Source organism: Pseudonaja textilis, chromosome 3 (genome assembly GCF_049901715.1).
Source record: "Pseudonaja textilis isolate UNSWEBS1 chromosome 3, rPseTex1.2, whole genome shotgun sequence".
In the NCBI taxonomy this organism is placed as follows: Eukaryota; Metazoa; Chordata; class Lepidosauria; order Squamata; family Elapidae; genus Pseudonaja; species Pseudonaja textilis.
This window is the reverse complement of record NC_141992.1, coordinates 112,826,214-112,850,359: the sequence shown is the minus strand read 5'-3', so window position 1 is coordinate 112,850,359 and position 24,146 is coordinate 112,826,214. Positions and strand designations below refer to the sequence as shown.

Below are 24,146 nucleotides of genomic sequence, written 5' to 3'. Positions count from 1 at the left end.
TGCTAAGAGCTTAAACAAAAAAAAAGACACACTCCTACTGCCTAGTTCTCATCCACAGACTGAAGCCATTGTTTTCAATCTTAAGCCTGAGATAGAAACAGATTGAAATACTTGATATTACTGAACTTAAAATCATCAACATCTTGCCCAGTATAGACATAGTGACCACAGATGACTAAATATGCTGTGTTGAAGAAGGCTTTTTAAATTCTACTACTGTCATTTTCACAAACAAAAATATCTTTACAAATGTGTTAAAATACACAAGAGGGCTTTTGGAGTATTATGTTGCCTATGCTGATGACTGTACAGTTTATATGTTGTGAAAGCTATGCTGAGCTGTTTGGAATTGGACAGCATACAATTTTGTTATAAATAAGTTAATGCTCCCTCTTAGAATTATTTAACCAAAAGCCTCCAATATATATATATATAGATGCAGCCAAAAAGAAACAAGATTTAAATAGAAAAAAATTGTCCAATTTTCTCCTTTGAAAAAGGTGAGAATAAACTAATACAAATCATAGCTTAGACATTGGTGATTTAAATTTTCTGTTTTCAAAATAATAAAAATGGAAGGAAAAAGCTAGCTTTTTTAGTTTCACCATTTGTAGAGTCGACTATGGAAAAGCAGTATAGATTGCAACCTGTTTAGTGCCATAAAGTATAAGTGACATTTAACATACTAATATCATTTGCGTCAATGGATGGTTCATAAATTTCACCATTGCTTCTGGCCATTCTGACAAGCTCCTCCAAACAAGCTTATAAAAGAAGCTGATTGTTCTCTACTCCAACCTTTTCCAATATTTTTTAACAGGTCTCAAAGGACTTCTACATTCTTATTAAAGGGCCATCTAGGGCCAAGCCCATTACCAAGATGTAACCTAGGACTGATTAGGGACCCAGAGCATCAAAAAAAAATTCTTTGCAGCATAAAAATAAAAGTATAAAATTATTATTTTTTCTAATATACTACAGTTCTGTTGTTTTTCAGTACAAGAACACTAAAGCAACATAAAGAACTCACCAATTAATCACAATTCAGGCTTTTTTATTTTGTCTCCTACAAAATGTTATTTTTTTTAAAAAGCAATTACATTCACAGTGCATTTAAAGTGAAACAACTACTGTATATTGTTGTTTTGGGAGGGGAATTGCTTTTACATTTCATCTGTCAAGATTTAAAAGTTTTGGAGTCACAAATTTTGGATATTTTTTTTTTAAATTTAAGAACGTTTTCAATCTTGTCCTATACATATTGGATGGAAAGATGTGCTAAAAAAAAACCCAGAAGTGATAGAAGAAGCAAATACTGCTCCATCATTTAATTCCCACAGTATTGATTCCCTCAGCTGGAATGAGAACTCCTGAGTCTCCCTCAATCTCTGCCTCTCCTCTAGGAACAGCATGCCGCCATATATCCAAATGCTTCCTTCTTTTAAAATGTATCTAATAAGGAGGAAGAATGTGTTCCTCTTCCTGTTTTTAGGAAGATTTAATTATTCCACAAGCTTTAAAAACTTGAAATGTGGTCTTTTTCCCTCTGCTAGTACAATGCTTTTTGATTTTTGGTTACATTAATGCAGCGGTCTTCAAACTTTACAGATTTAAGACTTATGGCCTTCAACTCCCAGAATTCCTCCTCCAGTCAGTCAGGAATTCTGGGAGTTGAAGTCCACATGTCTTAAACTTGCCAAGTTTGAAGACCCTTGTATTAATGAATGTTGTTGGGTGGTGCAACCATTCTGGCCCAACTGGATCAATCAGTGGCTTTCAATACCATTGATCATGGCATCTTTCTGAACTGTCTTTGGGGATAGGGAGTGCTTCATCTCCTGTGTGGGTGCAGGTGGAAGGGGAGAGGTCATGTTTTGGGACCCTGTGTTGTGGGGTGCCCCAGTGCTTGAGGTTTTCCCCTCTCCTTTTAAACCTCTACATGAAAAGAGGTCATCCACTGGTGAGATTCAATTATATATTGTTATGATATGTACAGAATAACCCTTGAGGAACAAGGATATGCACATGGAAACATTTATGAGAGTAGTTATGAATAATTATCCAGCCACACACAGATACACTAAATCGAGTTAAAGTTTACTTTAAGAAATAGCACAGTCCAATAAATGGTCCAGGTCATATACGTTTAACAGTCCAAAGAATATCCAATTACAAAGTCTTCTTACCGGTTGCCTTTGTCATTTACAGTAAACAAAGCTATCAAAGTATAAGCACGGCATAAATACAACAGAGAACCTTAGATAGCAACAGAATGTCAGAGAGACAGAATGACAGAGAGAGCAAGCTATGATCTCTAGCTCCCTCTTATGGTAATTTGCAATATAATCAACCAATCGGAATATAGTATAAATCAATACAATGATTTTGTCTTAAAGCTACAAACATACATTGTTGGTTTATATATTGCCAACCCAACTAATTGGTGGACAGATTCCTAACATTCTCCCCTTTGGGTAGGTCAATATATAATACATTACATCTTTAAACATAATTCTCACAACACTCTTTATGCTTAATTGCACCTTGAGCTTTTGTGAAATGATCTGCAATATTATGTTCAGTCACGCAGTATTCTAACTGAATTAATTTATTTTGAACACACTGTCTAACGTTCAAATATCTCAAATCAGTAAGCTTAGACCTTGTTTTAACAGCGAAATTAGTAGCCATACTAATTGCAGATTGTCTTCATAAACAATAAATAGATCATGTACAGTAATTCCAATATCCTTCAACAATTGTCTATAATATATCAATTCTGTACACATTAACGATAAACATGAGAATCCCGCTTCCATAGTGGATAAACTAATATGTTGTTGCCTAATAGACTTCCATCCTATTAAAGCATTACCCAACATTACCATTATACCTTATGTTGACTTACAAGTCATTATATCAGTTGCAAAACTTGCATCAGCATATGCAGTTAACACTAATTCATTACTTGGTTCTAAATATAATGAATAATTGATTGTGTGTTTTAAAAACCTAATTATTCACTTAGCTGCTTGCCAATGCCTTTCATTTGGTTCAGTGTTATACCTAGCCAATTGGTTTACACTGTAAGATATATCTGGTCTAGACCAATTACCCAGATATGATAGACTACCGATTAAGGATTGATATATTTCCTTATCAAACATAGGACATTTAATATCACTATGTGTAAATTCCTTACTCATTGGTGTCTTATCAGATTTACAATGCTCCATGTTATAACGTTTTAATAATTGGCTAATCTTGGCTTGTGAAATTTTAAAACCTTTATTCGTTTTCACTATATCAAAACCCATATAATTTCCCCTAAATTTCTAATCCTGAACTTTTTCTGTAATCTATAAACAGTATCATTTGCTTCTTGTTCAGTTTTAGTTATAATTGCTATGTCATCCATAAATAACAGTAATAGAGAAATTAAACCAACTTTTTCTCTTCGGAACAAACAAGGATCAGCTATACCAGCTTCAAAACCTATTGAAACTAATTCCTTTACAATACATTTATTCCATTCATAATCGGATTGCTTTAGACCATAAAGACTTTTCTTTAATTTCCAGTAATCAGTTTTTCCATCATCCTTTAAACCTAATGGCTTTTTCATATAGATGGTATGTTGTAAAGGTGCATGTAGATATGCAGTTTCAACATCTACATAGTTTATGTTACATTTATTCTTAGCTGCCCAAACTAATGCTGCTCTCAATGTATTTTGCTCTCGGATTAAGTGCAAATACTTCATCATAATCCTTATCTAACCGAGCAAATCCTTGAGCAACTAATCTTGCTTTATGGGTAATAGTCCCATCCACACCAGTCTTTATCTTATACACCCATTTGCAACCTATTGCATGCTCACCTAGTGGTAACTTTACATCCTCATACACCTCTAAATCCTTTAATGATTTTAACTCCCTATTCATAGCTTCCTGCCAAGCTACCTGATCCTTTGTAGGATACAGTTTTATTTCATTGAAGTTAGAAGGTCCTGTATTAACCTGACATACAATGCTTGCTTGAAATCTGTCAGATGGATGTCTCTCCCTAGTTGACCTCCTAGGCAACTCAGTGCATGTTGTTGGCATGTGTTCTTCCTTTACCTCCCCTATCAAATCCTCATCTTCTACAGTCATAGAGGGTTCTTCTATTGATGATTCCTCCATTGAGGATTCCTCCACTATCTTATCATCAATATTATTATCATCAGGATTATTGGTAAACAGTGGAGTCTCAACAACAACACTATCCTGTACCTTATTATATTCCTGTTCAAGCTCTCTCCAGCCAACATGATTTAGCACTTGCACTGCAATATACATTAGTAGTACTTGGCTCCCAAAATCTAAATGATCTATGATTAGCTTCATAACCTACAAAATATAATTGTCTCTCTCTCTCTGTTGTCCCTTTCATGTTACTTGCATGGGAATATGAACCCATGCTGGGGTTCCAAATGTATGTAAATAATGGAGATCTGGCTTTTTTCCATTCCAACGAGTAAATGGTAATTCACCTGTCATTGAATTCACTACTTTATTCAAAACATGGTTAGCATACATTATTGCTTCACCCCAAAGTTTCTCTGATAAACCAGAAATCATAGTCCTAGCCATAGCCTGTAATGTTTGTCCTCTACATTCAATATATGAGTTATGTTGTGGTCTATAAGGAGCAAAATAAACATTTCAATGTTCAATGCCAACTTTCTGTAACATGGCTTCAAATTTTCTATTGGTAAATTCAGTACCGTTATCTGTTACCAAGCTAATAACTTTCTGTTTCTTTTTTGTTTCAGCAAATTTTAGCCAGTTTACAAAATGCTGGTATTTTTCTATCTTCGTTTTCATTAAATAACAGAAACCATATCTGGAAAAATGATCAATTATACTTAATACGTCACAGGCTTCACCTAAACTAGGTTTCTTAGGTCCAATAATACCACCAAAAACAACCTCTAATGGTTCACTGGTTTTGAATCCATTTATCCTATTTGCAGGAGTTACCTTGCTTTTTTCTTGATTACAAGCATTGCAATTTAAATACTTTGTACAAGGTTTTAATTTTATACCATTAGATAACTCAACAGTTTTCTTTAGCATTTTGAAATTTATATGTCCCATAAGCCTATGGAGCAGATGAATATATTCATCATGAAGCTTTTTATTCTCATAAACTGAGTTAGCATTAATTAATGGTTATCATATATAATAAACAAATCATTATCCAATCTTGCAGTAACACTTTTACCCTGTTTTTCAATTAAACATTTATCTCCCTGAAAAGTTATAACAAATCCTGCTTTTACCATTGCTCTTACAGATAGTAAGTTAAATATCAGTCTAGGTACATATAACATCAGTAAACAATTAACAATATGCAGTATTGTTTAACATACATTAACAATATGCAGTATCTTCTCCAGATGCTCTCAATTTCCATCCGTTAGCTAATGATACATGCTGTTTACTCTTTATCATGTTAACAAACCTCTTTACTTTTAGTTATACACTGCAATGGTCCACTGTCAACTACCCATATATCATGGTTTACAATTGTAGTTGTACTTGATATGACTAAACTAATATCTTTATAAGCTCTCTGTATATTAATAGCATTCTGTTTCTTACCCTTTTTATAGTATCTGGCTATATGACCTTTAGCCCCACAAGAAAAACATTTCCTAACAATATAGGCAGTTCAAGACCATTTTTCTTCCTGTGGTTGTCTTTCTCTCAGTTGATTTCTATCTTGCCTTCTTCTTGACTCTTCTAACAGTCTTTCAGTTATGCCAGTCAATGTAAGTTCATCTCTGTTTAAAACTTCCAGTGAAGACACATAATCATCATAAGTTTCATCCAAAGAAGAAAGAATGATGTAAACTTGATGCAACTCCAAGAAAAACAGCTCCTTTTCTTGTTGCTCTTGTAAAGTCCTTTTCATAAACTCCAAATGAGCTAACACATCGCCATCTTTTATAAGACGGGCTCTAAACAGTTTATAAGGTGTATATGTGCACCCACACTATCTCAAACATAAATCCTCTTCGAAATGTCCCAACACCTAGCAGCAGATTCTTCACCATGAATATGGACTAGCTGCTGATCACTCAGTATCAGTCCAATTATACTAAGAGCCTTTTCATTATCCCAGTTAAAGTTAGCTATTTTCTTTTTATCTTCATCATTCAATGGGTCCCAAGCTGTTACATCTGGTGGACTATTAATTACAGTCCATAATCCGACCTTATGCAGAAGTAGGCTGCACTTCATAGACCAGGAAACATAGTTTGTTCCATCCAACTGGGTTATCTGGGATATACTGGTTGACTGTTCTTGTGCCATTGGTAGTTTAACAATAAACTGCAATCTGAATATGAAACTGTATATTCACACTGATTCTCAATATCTCTCTCTGGGCCCATAACCAATATTATGATATATACAGAATGACCCTTGAGTAACAAGGATATGCACATGGAAACATTTATGAGAGTAGTTATGAATAATTATCCAGCCACACACAGATACACTAAATCGAGTTAAAGTTTACTTCAAGAAATAGCACAGTCCAATAAACGGTCCAGGTCATATACATTTAACAGTCCAAAGAATATCCAATTAGAAAGTCTTCATACCGGTTGCCTTTGTCATTTACAGTAAACAAAGCTATCAAAGTATAAGCACAGCATAAATACAACAGAGAACCTTAGATAGCAACAGAATGTCAGAGAGAGCAAGCTATGATCTTTAGCTCCCTCTTATGGTTATTTGTAATATAATCAACCAATTGGAATATAGTATAAATTAATACAGTGATTTTGTCTTAAAGCTACAAACATACATTGTTGGTTTATATATTGCCAACCCAACTAATTGGTGGACAGATTCCTAACATATATCTCCATCCCTAGCCAGACAGATGGTACTGTAGCAGTGCTGCAAAGTGCATGGAGGCCATAAGAGTTGGGGAAGAATTGACTTCAACTCACCCCTAGCAAGTCAGTGACTCTGGGTTTGTGTCCCCACTAGGAGCCATATAATAATATTCTATCTCTAGCTCTCAGTCAGGGAGCATATCCCTGGAATAAGTTGGTTTGCAGTTTGGGGGCAGGGCTATTATTTCTCCTGCTTGAGATGGCTTGGGAGGGGCTTGTACAGATTCATCTGGTGTGCCAATTGTGCTCTTTCCTGGGGGCTTTGCACACCTCTTGTTTGGATTGAAGACCCATCCTGAAGCTACAACTGGTGCAGAATGTGATACTTAGTGATGGGTATCTCCAGGTTTAGCCATATAACTCTCTTGTGAGAGTTGCACTGGTTTCCAGTTTCCAGGTGCAATTCAAGATGCTGTTTATTATCCTATATGGCACAGAGTCAGGTTATCTGTTGGATTGCTTCTCCCTAAGGACATTTACCCATCCTACCAGGTCAAATATGGTGGGCATATGCTTAGTTGCTGCTCTTTTGCCATTTGAGATTTCCCTGGCATCCCCTGCCCTGTGGAACACCCTTCCACTTGAGGTTTGGCAGGACACTACCAATCTAGCCTTCCAAAGAGCACTTAAAATCTGGCTTTTCCCCAAAGCACTGGGATAGGGTGAAGTAGATGGGAAGATTTAACAAGGATGTTGGAAGCCAGGTTTTTAATGTTTTTCATTCTAAAAGATTTATATATTATTTTGTTTTCACTTATCTTATTTTACTTGTTGATTGGGAACTACCTAGAGTTTGAGCTAAGATGAGCAGCTATATAATAAATATAGTTTTTAAATAAATAAATGAATTAAATAGAATATATGCAGGTTGTGTATTTAAATTTATTTATTTTTCATTGCATAGTTTTTAGCAGTCTGTGAAAATCAGAACAGCCCTCTCAAAACAGAGTTATTCACAGCTGAAGTAACCTACAAAGCCCAGCAGATAAATGAAGGAATAAATAAGTCAAATACTGTTTTCCTCTCTTCTAAGTTAATTTCTCTCTTGATCACGTTTAAGCAGTTGACTTGGCATTATATTGTTGGTTTCCAATTTAAGGGCTTTGTTCAAACCATGATACATAACACAATCCAAGTTTGGATAGGGATATTATGACAGTAACATTGGGCAAATATTATATATACCGATATAACCTGCGTGGGGAGGAGGTAGAATCTAGGACTCAATTAAAAGATCATGTTGAGGTTTGGTTAAAATAACCTTAACTACAGTTTGATGGGTGCCTGTGATATGGTAGAGACCAGAGGTGGTATTCAGCAGGTTCTGACCAGTTCTGGAGAACCAGTAGTGGAAATTTTGAGAAGTTCAGAGAACCGACAAATACCCCCACTGACTGGAGATTTTGCAATATCCTTCCCCTGCCACGCCCACCAAGCCATGCCCACAGAACCGCTAGTAAAATGATTTGAATCCCACCACTGGTAGAGACTAATCATAGTTGCTATCACTGCTTCTTATAGCTGCTGTTTCTTAGAAACAATTCAGCTGGAAATGAACTGGATCAGGAATGGAGACAGAATCAGCTTTAACTCAGACTAAACCTGTTTGTTGTATATTTGAAAACTGAAACCCAAACTTTGCTTTTTAAGTGTCATGTATGTTTTAATATAAAATCTGAACTGAACCAGAGCCCCTAGCCAATTAACACAGCCTGAACATAATGTTGCCAATGTATTCTGAAAAAGAAAAGCAATATATTATAGCATTGACCTGATATCAACACTGGTTGAATTCTTTTTCACTGTTTGCCTCTGAGGAAACACTTAAACCTGTACTTAACAAGAGCTACCATAATTGCACAGACTGATTAGAAAAAATAAAATCAACCCTTGTATTGTACTGGTGATACCCTCAGCAATTCAGAATCAATTTTAAAAGATCAAAGGCTAGGAAATTGGAGGGTACATTTCCAGTGTGGTATACGGCACTTAAAATAGACGGGCTGCACAAACATGTAAGACAGTAACTTTCAGAAAATAACAGAGGCAGAAGCAGCAGCTGGTGTTTGAACACATTAACATGGGAGCATTTTCTTGGGTGTTCCCAGTCTACAAAATGCTGACATGACAAAGCCAAAAGGGGAGACAAGAAAAATCAATCAACCATCATATTTGTTACTCCAAATATAAGCCTAATTAGGAAGAGTTTCTTCAAAACTAATATTTCTCAAGCTGGCTGACTAAGGGGGAAAACCAATATTCCAGTTTAGTCATAAGAAAGCATTTTCTTGTGAATTTTTAAGTGTTGAAGAACATGCACATTTTATTATGAAAAAGGTGTTAACATCCTGACAAGTAGAGAGAACTTTGTTCAGTTTATAGCTAAATATGTTCTGTTACTGGCATAACTGATTAAGAGATCTTTGTTGAAACAAACATTGCCAAACTTTTGATTGTCCATGTAACCCTGCTTTTTATAAGTGCTGAAAAAACAGGCCGTTTTAATGTTCCTGGAGAAGACACAGAAGTATAGGTAGTCCTCAACTTATGGTCACAATTGAGCCCAAATTTATGTTGCTAAGTAAGATATTTGTTAAGTGAATTTTGCAACCTATCTTGCCTCACTTGTTAAGTGAATCACTGTAGTTGATAAATTAGTAACACGGTTGTTAACACTGGATTCCCCATTGACTTTGCTTGTCAGAAGGTCACAAAAAGTGATCACATGACTTTGGGACATTGCAACTGTCATAAGTGTGAAAAATTGTCATAAACCACTTTTTTCAGAGCCATTGTAACTTCAAACGATCACTAAATGAATAATTGTAATTCAAGGACTACTTGTAGTTCTCACTGAGCTTTAAAAAATCCAACCCTGTAAGAAAATCCTGGGTCCTGACTTTACCTATAAGAGCCATTCAAGCTTAGTTTAGCCTAAACTCTGATCAGGTAAGCTTCACTCAAAATTATTTGGGTGGGGGTAGAGAGAGACAGAAGAGACCAGAAAGCAGCCTGAATAGGTGTCTCAGTACCTGTAGGGAGTAAGAAAGGTGACTTTGATAGAAATATGCAAAAATCATTATCTCGGCAAAGGGGAATGAAACATTTTTAAGCTATGAGAATAGAGATAATATTTAAATGTGGCTCAGGCAGACACCTCCCTAATTCACAGTTGAATGAGATGTAGGAAGAGATCCAGTACAATCAAAGTTGGGAAATTCTGTTCTTATAGCCAATCTCAATAAAAGTAGTTTTAGTCCTCCCATGGAGTTGATTTCATGGACTGAGCTACCTAGTGAGTTTGAAAGTGTCATCCCTCTGTAGTTTATCATTAGCTTCCCAAATTTGTGCAGAAGTCATATACATCTCTCCTTCATTCTACAATTACAAGCTTTTGATCAATGTCAGGACAGCACTATTCCTTAAATAGTGGCCTGATATCATATAACACAATAATTTTTTGTGGCCTCATGTATAAAACAAATGGTTCATTTAAGTTGCAGTTGGGCAAGAAAGGAATATACCATTTCATTTTCATAATTACATTTTCATTTACATATCCCAGGGCATCTTAAACCTTACAATCCAGTACTATGTCACAACTCTGATCTGCAGGCCTGCACACTCAAAATAAGAAGCAAAGCCCAAAACAAGTTTTATTGATGCAAGACTGATCACGTTTTTAAAAATGGTTTTTAGCTCCTTTGAGTTTTTAACTGCTGTGGTTTGATCTACACTTCGAGAACTCCTCTGCTAAACTGTAACACAGCAGATATAGCTTTGACTGAATATTTTGTACAAACCCAACCACTTTAATTGTAAACCACTGTCTGTAGCATGCTGTGGGTTATTCAGCAAAGAAACCAAGGCTTATAAAGATATGTGAACTGAGGAACTGCTCATCAACTATCATGTGAGATAATTTCAAAAGGAGTTTATGAAACAAATTATGAAAGTTCGTGTTAAGTTAATTCCCAACAGATGTTCGATGTATCACATTCGGTGAAGTGTCTATTAGATACAGTAGTAGTAGTAGTAGTAGTAGTTGTAGTAGTAGTAATAGTAGTAGTAGTAAATCAGATTATTTCTGATGATCTGAAACTCTCTTTATCCATCAGGTTTTTGTAACTGCTATTTAGTTATATCAGAACCCCTGTACGTGTCATGTATTATTTTGCCTTAAACAGGTTATATTTGGAATTAGATTCATTCCTGGAACAATTCAAGGAAGACTTTGCAAACTGAATCATATACCAGAAAAGATCAATTAAGCCACAGGAAATCAAATTATATGAAGAAAGCCTGACAAGAGCTGAATAAGACAAACTTGGGAAGAAAAGATTTGAGAGAGAGATATGACAATATCTTTAGATAACTGCAAGGCAGTTATGCAAAGCGGAGCAGAGTTATTCCAGAGGGCACAGCCAGTACCCATGGGTAGAAATAAGAAGCCGATTGTATACTAAATATTAATAAAGAGATCTTATCAGTAAAAAATAATGGCTAGAGCACAAACTGCCTGAAATATGAAGGGCCTTCTGTTTTTGGAGGAGTTTAAGCAGAAACTGCACAATCGTCTGTAGACCTGGCTAGTTTCCAGCATTGCCCAGGGATTAAACTGGACACTTTACAATGTTTCCTCTAATTCTCATTTTCAGTGGAAAAAGGCTAATTTCTGCTCACAATCAGAAGTAGTTAATCATTTTGCAATTGGTGCCTGCACTATTCAAATTATTCTTCTAGTAGTCAAGGACCCCAAGCAACGGGGCACTAATGTAATCACTTTCCCTTAGGTTCTGCTTTTTAATATTTTAAATAAATGTTTCCTATCATTAAGCTTAGAAACTGAACATACCAATTTTACTTAATTTGACACAGTTAAAAAAAAAAAAAAAAAGCCTGTATGCAGTTTGTTGCTGAATTTCGTTAGCACTTCTTGGGGCTCTGAAGATTATGGAAGGAGCTGAGACCACATGCTGAATGTGGCCTACCTACTCAAATCTCCATAAACATTACACCGGCAATAAAATAAAAAACAGATTTCAGTATTTTCCGTACGGTGCTCTCACTTCACTGCTTCCCAATTAAGTAAGGGCTTATCTGCACTACCAGGTTGTTTCCTCACCAATAAAGGCTGGAACAGGCCGCACTCAGCACTCATCCACCACAGAAACAATCTCTAGGCATTATACCCATTGCCTTCTTGCCAGACTATTGTGAAAAGCAATCTGCTGCGTCCTCCAAACTGAATGTTGCCAAACAGTCTTAAAATAATCTTTTAAAGATAGCTTATTCCCAAGCTGGCCTCAGGACAGGACAGGACCAATGAAAAGGGACACTGTCTCCTACTTCTCCTCCTACAGTCGATGCCTTCAAGACAAATAATGAGGAAAATAACCACAAGAAGAAAAAGATTGGTTCTCTTCCCACTTTTGAGAAACACAAGCATAATTTCCAAAACAAATGTCAACCCAAGAACAAGGACGGGATGATAGGGAAGAGGAACTTTGCAAACAGAAATTGGTTATTTATATTTTAATTTCTTTAGCGTCATCCCAAAATATGATATGAGCAATTATGAAGAAATAAGAAGGTAGTTAATTTCAATGTGAGACTATATGCAGCACTGTAAGAAATGGAAAAGCAGTTCAACCAATTTAGTGCCACTTTTAAATATTCTCATTAATCTCCAACACCTTCCTTCACTATTAAAATGCTAATTACATGAAGATCTTGCTTTTACCAGCTACTAGTCATTTTGATTGGCTATTTTTTAAAAAACTGAAGTAACTGTGGGAGGCTAAAACAGCCTTCTCATATCTGATGCTTGCCAGAGGTGTTAGTCCTCATTTTCAGAATTTCTGGAGCACCGTTGTTGGAGACTGTAAGGAAGATGACCTTGACAAAAATATGCAAGAACTGGTACCTGAAACTTTTTTTTATGTCCTGAGAAATAAAATATTTCTCAGAAGCAGCTTAGACAAAAACTGCCCTGGTTCATTAGAGCAGCAGCCTCCAACCTTTTTTGAGCACCAGAGACTGGTTCCATGGAGAGACGTTTTTCCACAGACCATGGATGGGGCTTCACTTGTTTGCATGGACCAGTTTCTAGCATGTAACAGACCAGTGCTGGTCCACAGCCCAGAGACTGGGATACAGATACAGATAATCAGAATTAGAAGGGACCTTGTAGGTCATCTAGTCTAATCCCCTGCCTAAGCAGGAGACCCTACACCATTTCAGACAAATGGCAGTCCAATTTCTTCTTGAAAATCTCAAGTTATGGGGAGCTTTGCATTAGACTATAAGAAGGGGAAAGAGGCATGGAACAATCAGACTTGGGAGATTCGGATTATTGCCAACCTCAATAAAAGTAGTTCTAGCCTTAATTTGGTGGACTTGCTTTCCTGGTCTGGTCTACTGAGTAGGGCTGACAATTAGACTGAAAGTGTAAAGAATCCAGAAGGAACTATTCCTCCAAATCTGAATGGGTCTCCAAATCTATGGCCAATGACATTTAAAAGCAGAACTCTAAAGTTGCAGCTTTGATTGGTGAGACCAACACAGAGCACAGTAATTCTTGCCAATTTATTTCTTTCCAACGTTGATTTACAAGGAGAGAATGGCTTTCTAGAAATTTACTCCACAAAGAGAAAAAACAACAACCAAAAACCCAAACACTAAAATGATTCCAAATGGAAAAATACACCCCAAACAAAGACAACAAATAAGTCCCTATGGTAAAACTTTTAGTGGTCTAATGAGGTAGAAACGCAGATTCAGTATTAGGTGTGTTTAGTTTTAACACGTAAATCAAAATAGTCCTTTTCCCCTTCAGTGAGTCTAGAAACAGAGAATCGAAATGCATAAAGGTAAAGGTTTCCCCCGTTGAGTCTGACTTTAGAGGGCAGCACTCAATTCCTTTCCTTAATCAAGGGAGTCAGCATTTTCAAGCTTTCGAACTGCTAGGTTGGTAGAAGCTGGGGGAAATAATGGGAACTCACCCTGTTGCAGAGCACATGGTTCTCAGTTTTACTATTTTACTGGTTTATCAAAACATAAAATACAGAAGTACAAGGAAAAATGAAAATAAGGGGAGAATAAGGGAGGCAAAGGGGAAGAAAGAAAAGTGTAGGGGTAGAGGGTAAAAAGAAAAAAAGCATTGACTTCTAACTCCTTTTTGATGCATATATAATAGTATATACTAGCCATTTCTATAACAACAAATCTATTGGTAATTGGCAAAACCCAAAAGCAGGGTTTCATTTTTTTCCCACCTCAATCATAAAGTCCAAAAGTGGTTTCCAAGGAGAAACAACATTAGTGCAGCAATCAGTTCTCGAACCCAGGCTATCAGCTTTCTCTCTGATAAGTTCAGCATCTTTAACCATTGAGCCAATGCACCCCCATGAAAACACACATATGATCTCTTAAATTGAAACTATCTGTAATGTGCAGTTGTACATTGCTTGCTTCACCATTCTTTCAATAAAAAAAAAACAACAACGTTAGAAACTTATAATACGGAATGGAAGTCTAGGCTAGATTGATTCCCTTAAAAAGAAATCTCTAAGATCTGTTTGAAATGCATTCTTGGCTCTTGTTTCCCAATGCATTCATTTCTCTAGCAGTCAAATGCCAACCCAGAAAGAGCTGACCAAGTCATAAGCAGACATACAGAGAGAACATGCCAAACATCGTCCCAGAGGATACAATGTGTGAACACCACAAGACAACAGACAGTTTCTCTTCCTTCCAGATTGGATCCTGATTCCTGAATACATGAGCGGCCAATTCAGGTGTGTCAGATTCATAATGAAATTTCATAATGAGAAACATTTCTTTCCTTTGTAGGAAATCTAGGCTTCCTTTCTCTATGAAAAATAAAACATAAAGAATAAGGGGGAGTCTAAAGGATACAGTAGCTCCAGTTAAGCATTTGTAATAATATAAGAAATTGCAGGCAACAATATTCACCATAGAAACAGTCTTTTGGTGGCAGTCTGGTTCAGAATGCTGTACGTGTCCATTTTCTGTGTACCCTCTTCCCTACTGGCTATAGAGAGGAGGCTATACTTACACATATTAGAAAAATACAAACAAAAGGGGAACAACATCCTTACATCCTTTCCATTATCTTATTTATTAGTATGGTACCTTACATAATCAGCCAGATGTTTAGACTGAATTTGGCATTTTTATCCACCTATCTAGTTCTTCCCAAGAATCTGGGATACGTAGATGTTGTTATTTGATGGTGTTAAATCACTGCAGGATGTAAGCTGTTCCAAGTAAAGCTCCTGTTGCAATTGACTAATGGTGACTTTGTCAATGCTGATGGTGTTCAAGTAATGTTTTGGAATTTATTATTATTATACATACAACAATGTAAAATCACAGGTTTATTAATAAACACTAGCTTGCATTCATTCTCAGTTCTTCCCCAAAACCTAGGATGTCATATATGTGTGGATCCAAGCAGTATGGCATTTTATAACTGACAGATGAAAATTTTGTCAATATGCAGATTTTCTAGTTGTTGTATCATTGTTATAAAAGTAAAGGTTTCCCTGTCCAGTTGTGTCCGACTTTAGGGCAGGATGCTTATCTCCATTTCTTGGCCAAGGGAGCTAGCCTTGTCCAAAGACATTTTCTGTGGTTGTGTGGCCAGCATGGCTATGCACCAGAGGCACATGGAACACCATTACCTTCCCACTGAAGCGGTACCTATTAATCTACTTGCATTTCCATGCTTTCAAACTGCCAGGTAAGCAGAGACTGGGGCAGGAATGGGACCTGACCCATTGTGTAGCATGTGGGTCTCAAACCCTAGCTGTCAGCTTTCCAGTTGACAAGCTCAGCATCTTTAAACACTGAACCATTGCACCCCCTATATTTTATTTTGGATAACAGATCTTAAATCATTGTGCTTGCTCTACTTCACAGTACTTATTCAGGTCTGGTCTTGCGGAGTTATTAACCTGTAATCTCCATAGGCAGTAATGTACCCAGTAAGACCACCTTTAAAACCCAGCAGGTCCCTTATATCATCTAATATTTTTAATTAACTTATTATTTATGTTTTTAACAAAGCTAGTGTGTCAAGCATAAAGTCAGCTTCAGATAACATTTTGAAGGGATCGTTAGAAAATAATGATAGAGGACTGCAGCCCAAATATGATGGGGCTAACACTTCATTTGGCAAACTGAGTGCAGGAAGCTGATATACTCCAGAATAGGGGTGTCAAACTCATGTTGTCATGGCGGCTTCATGTGATGTATTGGGACATTTTCCCCCTTCGCTAAACCAGGTGTGGGCATGGCCAGCGTGCAGCACATCTGGCCCATGAGCCAGGAGTTTGACAGCCCTGCTCCAAAGCATCCCACAGGGCTAAAGAGGAGTAATTTCAATAGCCTTCTGGTAAATAGGAGTTTTGTGACTACATATAATACGACAGCTATTTTGTGAGAATACTGATAGCAGGTATTCTGAATGTCATATATATGTCCTAAAAGTTTGGGTAGAAATGTTAAATACTGAAAGTACTAGCTACTAATATCTGCCTGTTATATGTAGTAATATTCTGCAATCCACTATATGCAATCCACTATTTGTAATGGTATGTGGAAATGGCATTGGGAGATATGGGAAGAGTCACAACAAGGGGAATGGTTGGATAAGAAGCAGCTTAGCCTGCAAAAAGAATATGGACATGAGAAACATCTCAGAACAACCTTCTCTAGTTTCTTGGGTTGTAAAGGTGATGGGGGGGGGAGGAGAGAAAGAGAAATATACCTTCAGATTTGCAAGATTATGTTAATGTAACTTTAAAACAAGGTAGGATTAGTTCATCTGGAGGTACTTCCTGTATGGACTACCTTGCAAGGCTGGCACTGCACAAATTAAAGGCATTTCTTGGAATACTGCCTCTGAAATCCAAAATTCTCCTTAGTCTCTTTTGCTGGAAAACCTTGCTGACTGCAGCTGTCGTCTACCATTACCCCCCCATGTTCAATGTTCCAATGAGATATACAATTTATGCATAAGATATAAAACTAATGAGAAACCGAAACTGTGCTGCTGTGCATATTTCTGAAATATAACTTGAATGTTAGTCTGTGTCTCCTTTTTGTCTGTATCTCCTTTTTGCTCACTTTGTTCAAGCAGTAGTCCTGTCATTCTGGATATTGCTAAACCATAATAGAATGTATGTGCTTTATCATGCTAAGCCATAATAGAATGTATGTGCTTTATCATGCTAAGCCATAATAGAATGTATGTGCTTTACCATGAATGTCAGTGAGGTCACTGAATCAACAAAGGATCAGAACTTAGTTTGAAACCATTGTTTTTTAGCTTGCAAATCTAAATATAGCTTGCCACCATATGCAGTTTCCTGACATATTTTATATTTGGGTTGGGGCCTGGCCCAAGCAGGGGTGGGATTCTATCAGTTCATACCTATTCACTAGAACTGGTTGTTAACATTCTAAGCAGTTCGGAGAACCGGTTGTTAGAAGAAATTACTGGCCTAATCCTGTAAAGAAGGCAGGAAGGAAACATTCTGGTGTTGCTTACAGAAACTGCCTCTCTGTTAACCCTTATTACGTTCTTGGCAGGACTAGACTTCCTGTCTCCGGAGCTACTCTGGAGTTTTTTTCCTCTCCTTTGCTGGTATTTTGCTTGTGTGGAGTGACCATTCAAGGTTACAATGGCACTGAAAAAAGTGACTCATGAACATTTTTCACACTTTTGACTGTTGCAGCATCCTCACAACCTTGAGAGGCCAGGTGAGGAGATGCGTGCCTCGATGTGAATGGTTGGCCACACCCAGCCAATAACTTGACCAACAAGCCATGTGCACCCAGTCTCATGACCACCAAGCCACAGCCACCACCTAAGCCACGTCCACAGAACCGGTTGTTAAAAAATTTGAATCTCACCCCTGGGCCCAAGCCTCCGTTAACCACAAACCTGTGGTCAAAGAGTTTGGGGAAAAGGAGAAAATGCCAATTAAGAAGTAGCTCAGCTAGCCATTTTTACTTCTCTGCAAAATGAATTCCTTTGAAGATACGAAAGACTAGGCTTGTTCATTACTGGCAAATACACCTGTCTGGTCACTCTATCTGTCCCTGTTGCAGAGCTTGGAAACAACTGTTAGCATTTTGTTTAAAGCTTATATAACATATGAATGCAGTTCATCCGTGGGAGGGAGAATATCTCCATGGTATGAAGTTTGTTTACTGAGATATTCCCAGTGGGAAGCCCCTAGGGGACAGATGATGCAGTAAGTCCTAAACAAGCCAGAGAAAGCTGTTTCTATACCACGCTTGTTCACAGGAAAGAGCGATCAATAACAAATGAGCCTAATTTGCCACATCAGGTGAATATGTAGTAATTGGTTTATTTTTGGTATACTTAATAAACTATGAAAGTCAAGAAGTACAGTGAATAAATATGATTACATATAAAGAAGAGGAAACTAATGACAAGTACAATAACCAGCCTTAGAATTGACAATGAAGATAGGGCAGTGGTAGATAACTCCTGCCTTTCAGGATCAACTATCAACAAGTCAAGAAATATGCCGCAAACTAGCACTTGGTAGAGCAGCCATGAAGGCCTTGGAAAATATACTCAGATGCTGCAATATGTCTATACCTATAAAGATAAGAATAGTTAAAGCCGTGGTATTCCCTATGATAATCAATGGATGGAGAAGCAGAACAGAAAGAGTATTGACACTTTTGAACTTTGGTGTTGGAGGCGATTCCTGAGAATAGTTTGGACAGCCAAAACAAAAATTGGATCATCAAACAAATCAGCTCAGCGTTCTCACTGAAAATGTAAATTACTGACGCAAGTTATCTTACTTTAGACATATTATGCAAAGAGCCGGAGAAGGCTATAATACTGGGAAAAGTGGAAGGAAAGAGAAGAAGATAAGCAGTAAGGTGGACAGATTCAGTTATAGGGACAATGGGAATAATTTTGGAAAACCTGAGGGAAAAGGTTAGGAACAGATTGTCATTTGGAGAATATGTGTATGTGGTTCAGAGTCAACGTTGATTTGATCATACACAATCAATTAAAATTTATACTTAAAGCAAATGATGGTATAGCATAACACATCAGCAGCACAGCTCCTAATTTTTTGTAGCGTTTAATATAATAGCTAAGATTTCCCCTTAGTTGGAAGAAGTAGCACTTCTTCCAATTTCTAATACTTGTGAATTTGACTCTCTTTTTTTTTTTGCACCAAGTATTTCTGGTTAGAATTGTTTAAAATGATGATCTTAATTTAAGTAGCGAAAGTTCCTTGGAGTATTTCAAACCCTGAACAGTTCAACTCATTTCATTTCCTACTGCCAAAGGGCTAGTTCTTAATTAAAGTAAAATCCTCTTAGGCGTATTAGAAAATTTAAGGGCACTCTTACTGGTCTACATGGCCCAATTAAACTTTCTCCTATAATGCTTGCTATTTTGCTTTTCCCCCCCTCAAATATATCTAAAGGAGACATTCACTAGTAAAACTATATAATTACTCTATTGATTCTCTAGAAATGATAGTGAGATGGTGCCATAGGAAATATTCAACAGCCCTCATCAAAAATCGATCACAAGTTTATATTAACCAATCACATGTCCATGTATAGAGCCAACAAAGTTTTACTGCCAGGCTGTACTTAATGAATGCTTACAACAAAGATTTAGTCTATGTATACTAGTTAAGTTGGGGATAGGGGGCTAAAGGTAATTTCTCAGGAAACACATTTAAGTGATCATTGTCTGGACCAGAGATCGCCAACCAGTGGTCCATCGACCACTGGTGGTCCGTGATAAAATTTTGGTGGTCTGCAGCACACCCGTGTCTGCAACAGGGGTGATACTGGCAGCAGATGGACTGATGCACACGGGAGATCACAGCATCGGAGCCCTTCCCGGAGGCAGAATGCAATGCAGAGTGCAGAGGTTCCTTTCCCCCCCTTCCTCCCCCTTCGCAGGCCAGGAAACACCCAGGAAGATGCTGCGATCTCCCAACACATCAGTCCATCTGGCGCCAGTATCACCCGTTGCCCCACCTCCCCACCAGCCATCTGATTCGTCGGCCTCCAGACTTCAGATTCCCACCACCCAGCATCAGTTCAGAGGTTCCTTTCCCCCCACCCCCAGGGAGAGAGAGAGAGACAGAGACAGAGACAGAGAGAGAGAGAGACAGAGACAAGAGACAGAGAGAGACAGAGACACAGAGAGACAGAGACAGAGAAGAGATCCCAGTGTTTTGTTTTCTGTGGGAAATGGGTCCAAATGACTCTTTTGAGTATTTAAGGTTGCAGAAACAAGCAGCCAAGCTAAGTGCCTGAAGGACCCCATCCTGTCAGTGGGAGTCCAGATGCTTCAGCAAGCGGCTTTCTGGGGGTTCATATCAGTGGTTTGCAGGATTAAAATTCTGAATTTGGTGGTCCCTGAGGTCCAAAAGGTTGGAGACCCCTGGTCTGGACTATAGTTTTAACAACTTACACTAATAATGCTGACCAATTTATTTTTATATAATGTTTTGTAGATCCTGTCTACCTTCATTAGACAAATAGTCTGAAAACCAAAACCTCACATAATGGATATTTCAAATAAATTCCAGAAAGCCTTATATTACTAATGATTACAGTCAACTAAGTTCTAGTGTCTTTCCCTTATTGTTCTACCTATAAAATCCTTTTCATAATACTTTCCATTTATCTGATAAAATGGACACAATCCACAATCCAGGAAACTTTGTATCTAAATCCGAAGGTACAGAAAACTATGTCAACTTCCTTTGAAAACATTAATAAATCTGCAATATTTGCTTTTCTTATGTGATGTTACTTTATGATGTATCAAGCTACAATTAGGATCTTCTTGGTTCAATTCTCTCCACAATACTAGTAGTTCTCACTTAGCAATCAGAACTAGACCAGCAACACAGTCATTAAGCAAAGTGGTCACTAGGTAAAACCATGACTGTGCTTATGATCTTACTTTACCTTTTCTTTGTTTTATAGACCTGCTAGGTTTGTAAATGCAAAGATTAGTTGTTGCCATCCTGCTCCCACCGCTGCTGACTCCTCACCCCTGCCTCTGATAACGCCCTGCCCCCACTGATACCACCTGCTGCCATGAGCTGGACTGAGACCACCTGCAGGCTGGATGTGGTCTCTGGACACTAAAAGGGGCGTTGGTTCTTACCTGATACGCTTCTTCTCGTAGAGCTGCGTAGAGCATCCAGAGTGGGAGGTGCTCCAGTCTCGGCTCTCACAGGCTGAGCTTGAATTGAGGAACGCTCCTCCCCATCACGTGGTCCCTTGTAGTGTTCCCCAGTTTTGCGAAGACGAGAAGGAAAGGCCTTGTTCTCATCCTAACTAACAACTAATCCATTGGCCGAAACAAGATTCCCCACCAGACGGAACTAAAGGGGTGGGGCTGGATGCTCTACGCAGCTCTACAAGAAGAAGTGTATCAGGTAAGAACCAACGCCCCTTCTCTATAGAGCTGCTGCGAGCATCCAGAGTGGGACATACCAAAGCTTGGCGAGTCCTACGGGAGGGATCCCGTCTGGTTCGGAATCTCCTCTGGAACCTCAAGGACCCGTTGAAGGACCCGCCTGCCAAAAGACGCCTCAGCCAAGGTGAACACATCGATTTTGTAATGCCTGATCAAAGGGGACGGGGATGCCCAGGTGGCAGCCCGGCAGATGTTGGTTATTGAAGCTTGCATGGCCCATGCGGCCGAGGTAGCCACGCTCCTGGTGGAGTGAGCAGTTATGCCGGGGGGAACAGGTAGGGCCTGTGTCTGGTATGCCTTAGAAATGGTGGCCCTAATCCAGCGGCCAACAGTGGTAGGTGACACTTTGTGACCGAGCGACTTGGGTTGGAAAGACAGAAATAATGCCTCTGACTTCCGGAAGGGCTGTGTGCGTCTGATGTAGATCCTTAGGGCGCGCCGCACATCAAGAGTGTGCCACTGTCTCTCCCTTTCCCGGGAGGGTCTAGGGCAGAAGTTCGGGAGGATGAGCTCCTGAGCTCTGTAAAAAGCTGAGTTAATCTTGGGTAGGAAGGTGGGGTCAGGTCGGAGAACAGCCCTATCCAAATGGAACACGCATTAATCCTTTCTGATGGACAGGGCTGCTATCTCCGAAATCCGGCGAGCAGATGTGATAGCCACGAGAAACACAGTTTTGAGTGTCAGGACCTGGAGGGAGGCATCCCTGATGGGTTCGAAGAGAGGCTTGGTGAGGGAAATGAGGACCCTATTGAGATCCCAGGTGGGATAGTGGTGGACAGCTGGGGGGCGCAGATTGGAAGCTCCCTTAAGGAAGTCCCGGATATGGGAGTGATGAGAGAGGGTACCCCCACTACCGGTGGGAATAACGGTTGCCAGGGCCGCGACCTGCCGTCTTAAGGTGGTAGGGGATAGTCCCTTGTTAAGGCCCTCTTGAAGAAAATCCAGGACCTGTGCAATGGAGGGAGAGCGGGGATTGATCTGGAGTTTGTGGGACCAATTATGAAAGGCGACCCATGTGGCGTTGTATATTCGTGTGGTCAAGGGCCATCTGGCTGCCAGAATGGTGTCTATGACCTGGCTGGAGAACTTCTCCCTTCTTAAGCGGTCCCGCTCAACTTCCAGATGGCTAATTGGAGCCATTGGGGTTTCGGATGTGCAAGTGGGCCCTGGGACAGAGAAATCTTGTCGGGGGGGATCCTCCAGGGGGGGCCACTGAGAGGTTGCGGAGGTCCGCAAACCACGGACGTCTGGGCCAATAGGGGGTCACCAGAAGAATTTCCGCTTGCTCCAGGATTAGTTTGTGGATGACCCTCGGGATAAGGGCCGGGGGGGAGGCATAAAGAAGCCCTGGGGGCCAGGAACTACGCAGGGCGTTGTGGTTCTCCACCCCGTGAGAGGGGTACCTGGAGAAGAACCTTGGTAGCTGGGCGTTGAGGAGGGATGCAAAGAGGTCCACCTTGGGAAGGCCAAATATTGAGGCTGCCTCCCTGAATAGGGATGGGTGGAGACACCATTCTGCTTGGTCTAGGGTGGCTCTGCTGAGCCAATCTACTTGGATGTTTAGAGCCCCTGAGATATGGTCTGCCTTGATGGATGACAGGTTTGCTTCCGCCCATCGACAAAGGCGTTCGGCCTCTCTCATGAGCCGTATCGATTTGGTGCCCCCTTGCCTGTTGACATGGGCTTTGGCCGTGACGTTGTCTGTAAGGACCAGGATGTGGCGCCCGCGTACCTGAGGTAGGAAACTGCGAAGTGCCAGGTAAACGGCGTGGAGCTCCAACCAATTTATGCTGCAGAGTCGTTCTGTTGTCCACCATCTGCCCTGGGACGAGAGAGTGTGGACGTGAGCGCCCCATCCGAATAGGCTCACGTCTGTGGTGAGGGTCAGCTGGTTGGGCTCTTTGAAGTAATGGCCCTTGTTGATGGCCGGTCTGGTCCACCAGAGGAGGGACGTGAGGACTCTTGGAGGGACTCTGACCAGGAGCCTTGAGTTGCTCCTTCCTGATCGCTGATATGGAAGCAGGAACCATTGAAGGGATCTGGTATGAAAACGGGCCCAAGGAATAACAGAGATACATGAAACCAACTTACCTAGCAATTTTGACAAGTTTGACCTTTTTTGCACGCCTAATAAGATTAATAGATTTTTGAATGCTAAGGAGTCTTTCCGGGGACAGGAAGACCAGCTCCTGAACAGTGTCAATCACTGCCCCAAGATGGGTTAGCCGGGTAGAAGGGGAAAGGTGACTTTTTTTCCAATTTATCAGAAACCCGTGGTCCTGAAGGGCAGCAAGAGTGAGTTTGGTGTCTCTCTCTGCCTGATCTTTTGAGGAGGACTGGATGAGGATGTCATCCAGGTAGCAGTGGAGACGGACTGGGAGGGATCTAAGGTGGGCTGCCAGGGCCGCCAAAACCTTGGTGAAGGCCCTGGGAGCGGAGGACAGTCCAAAGGGAAGCGCGACATACTGGAAGTGTTGTTTGTTATAGGAGAAGCGTAGAAACTTGTAGTGAGAGGGTTGAATTGCGATGTGCAAGTATGCCTCTGAGAGGTCAATTGAAGTGAGCCAGTCCCCTCATCTGGTTCCTAGGAGTATTGATTGTAACGTGTGCATTTTGAATTTGCGGGGAGACAGAAAACGATTCAGTCTT

At 39.5% G+C, this 24,146-nt stretch overlaps 1 protein-coding gene across 4 annotated transcripts in view; it reads right to left on the bottom strand.

Moving 5' to 3' along the window:
* Positions 1–24,146, bottom strand: part of SEMA5A (semaphorin 5A) — a 195,431-nt gene that overhangs the window by 106,298 nt on the left and 64,987 nt on the right. The window contains exon 1 of one of the 4 annotated variants that reach the window (XM_087930656.1): positions 12,081–12,197. The exons of the other annotated variants lie outside the window; for them this stretch is intronic. The gene's annotated coding sequence lies outside the window, so the exon portion shown is untranslated. Of the gene's footprint in view, positions 1–12,080; positions 12,198–24,146 lie in introns of those variants that run through there. 4 annotated transcript variants of the gene reach the window in all.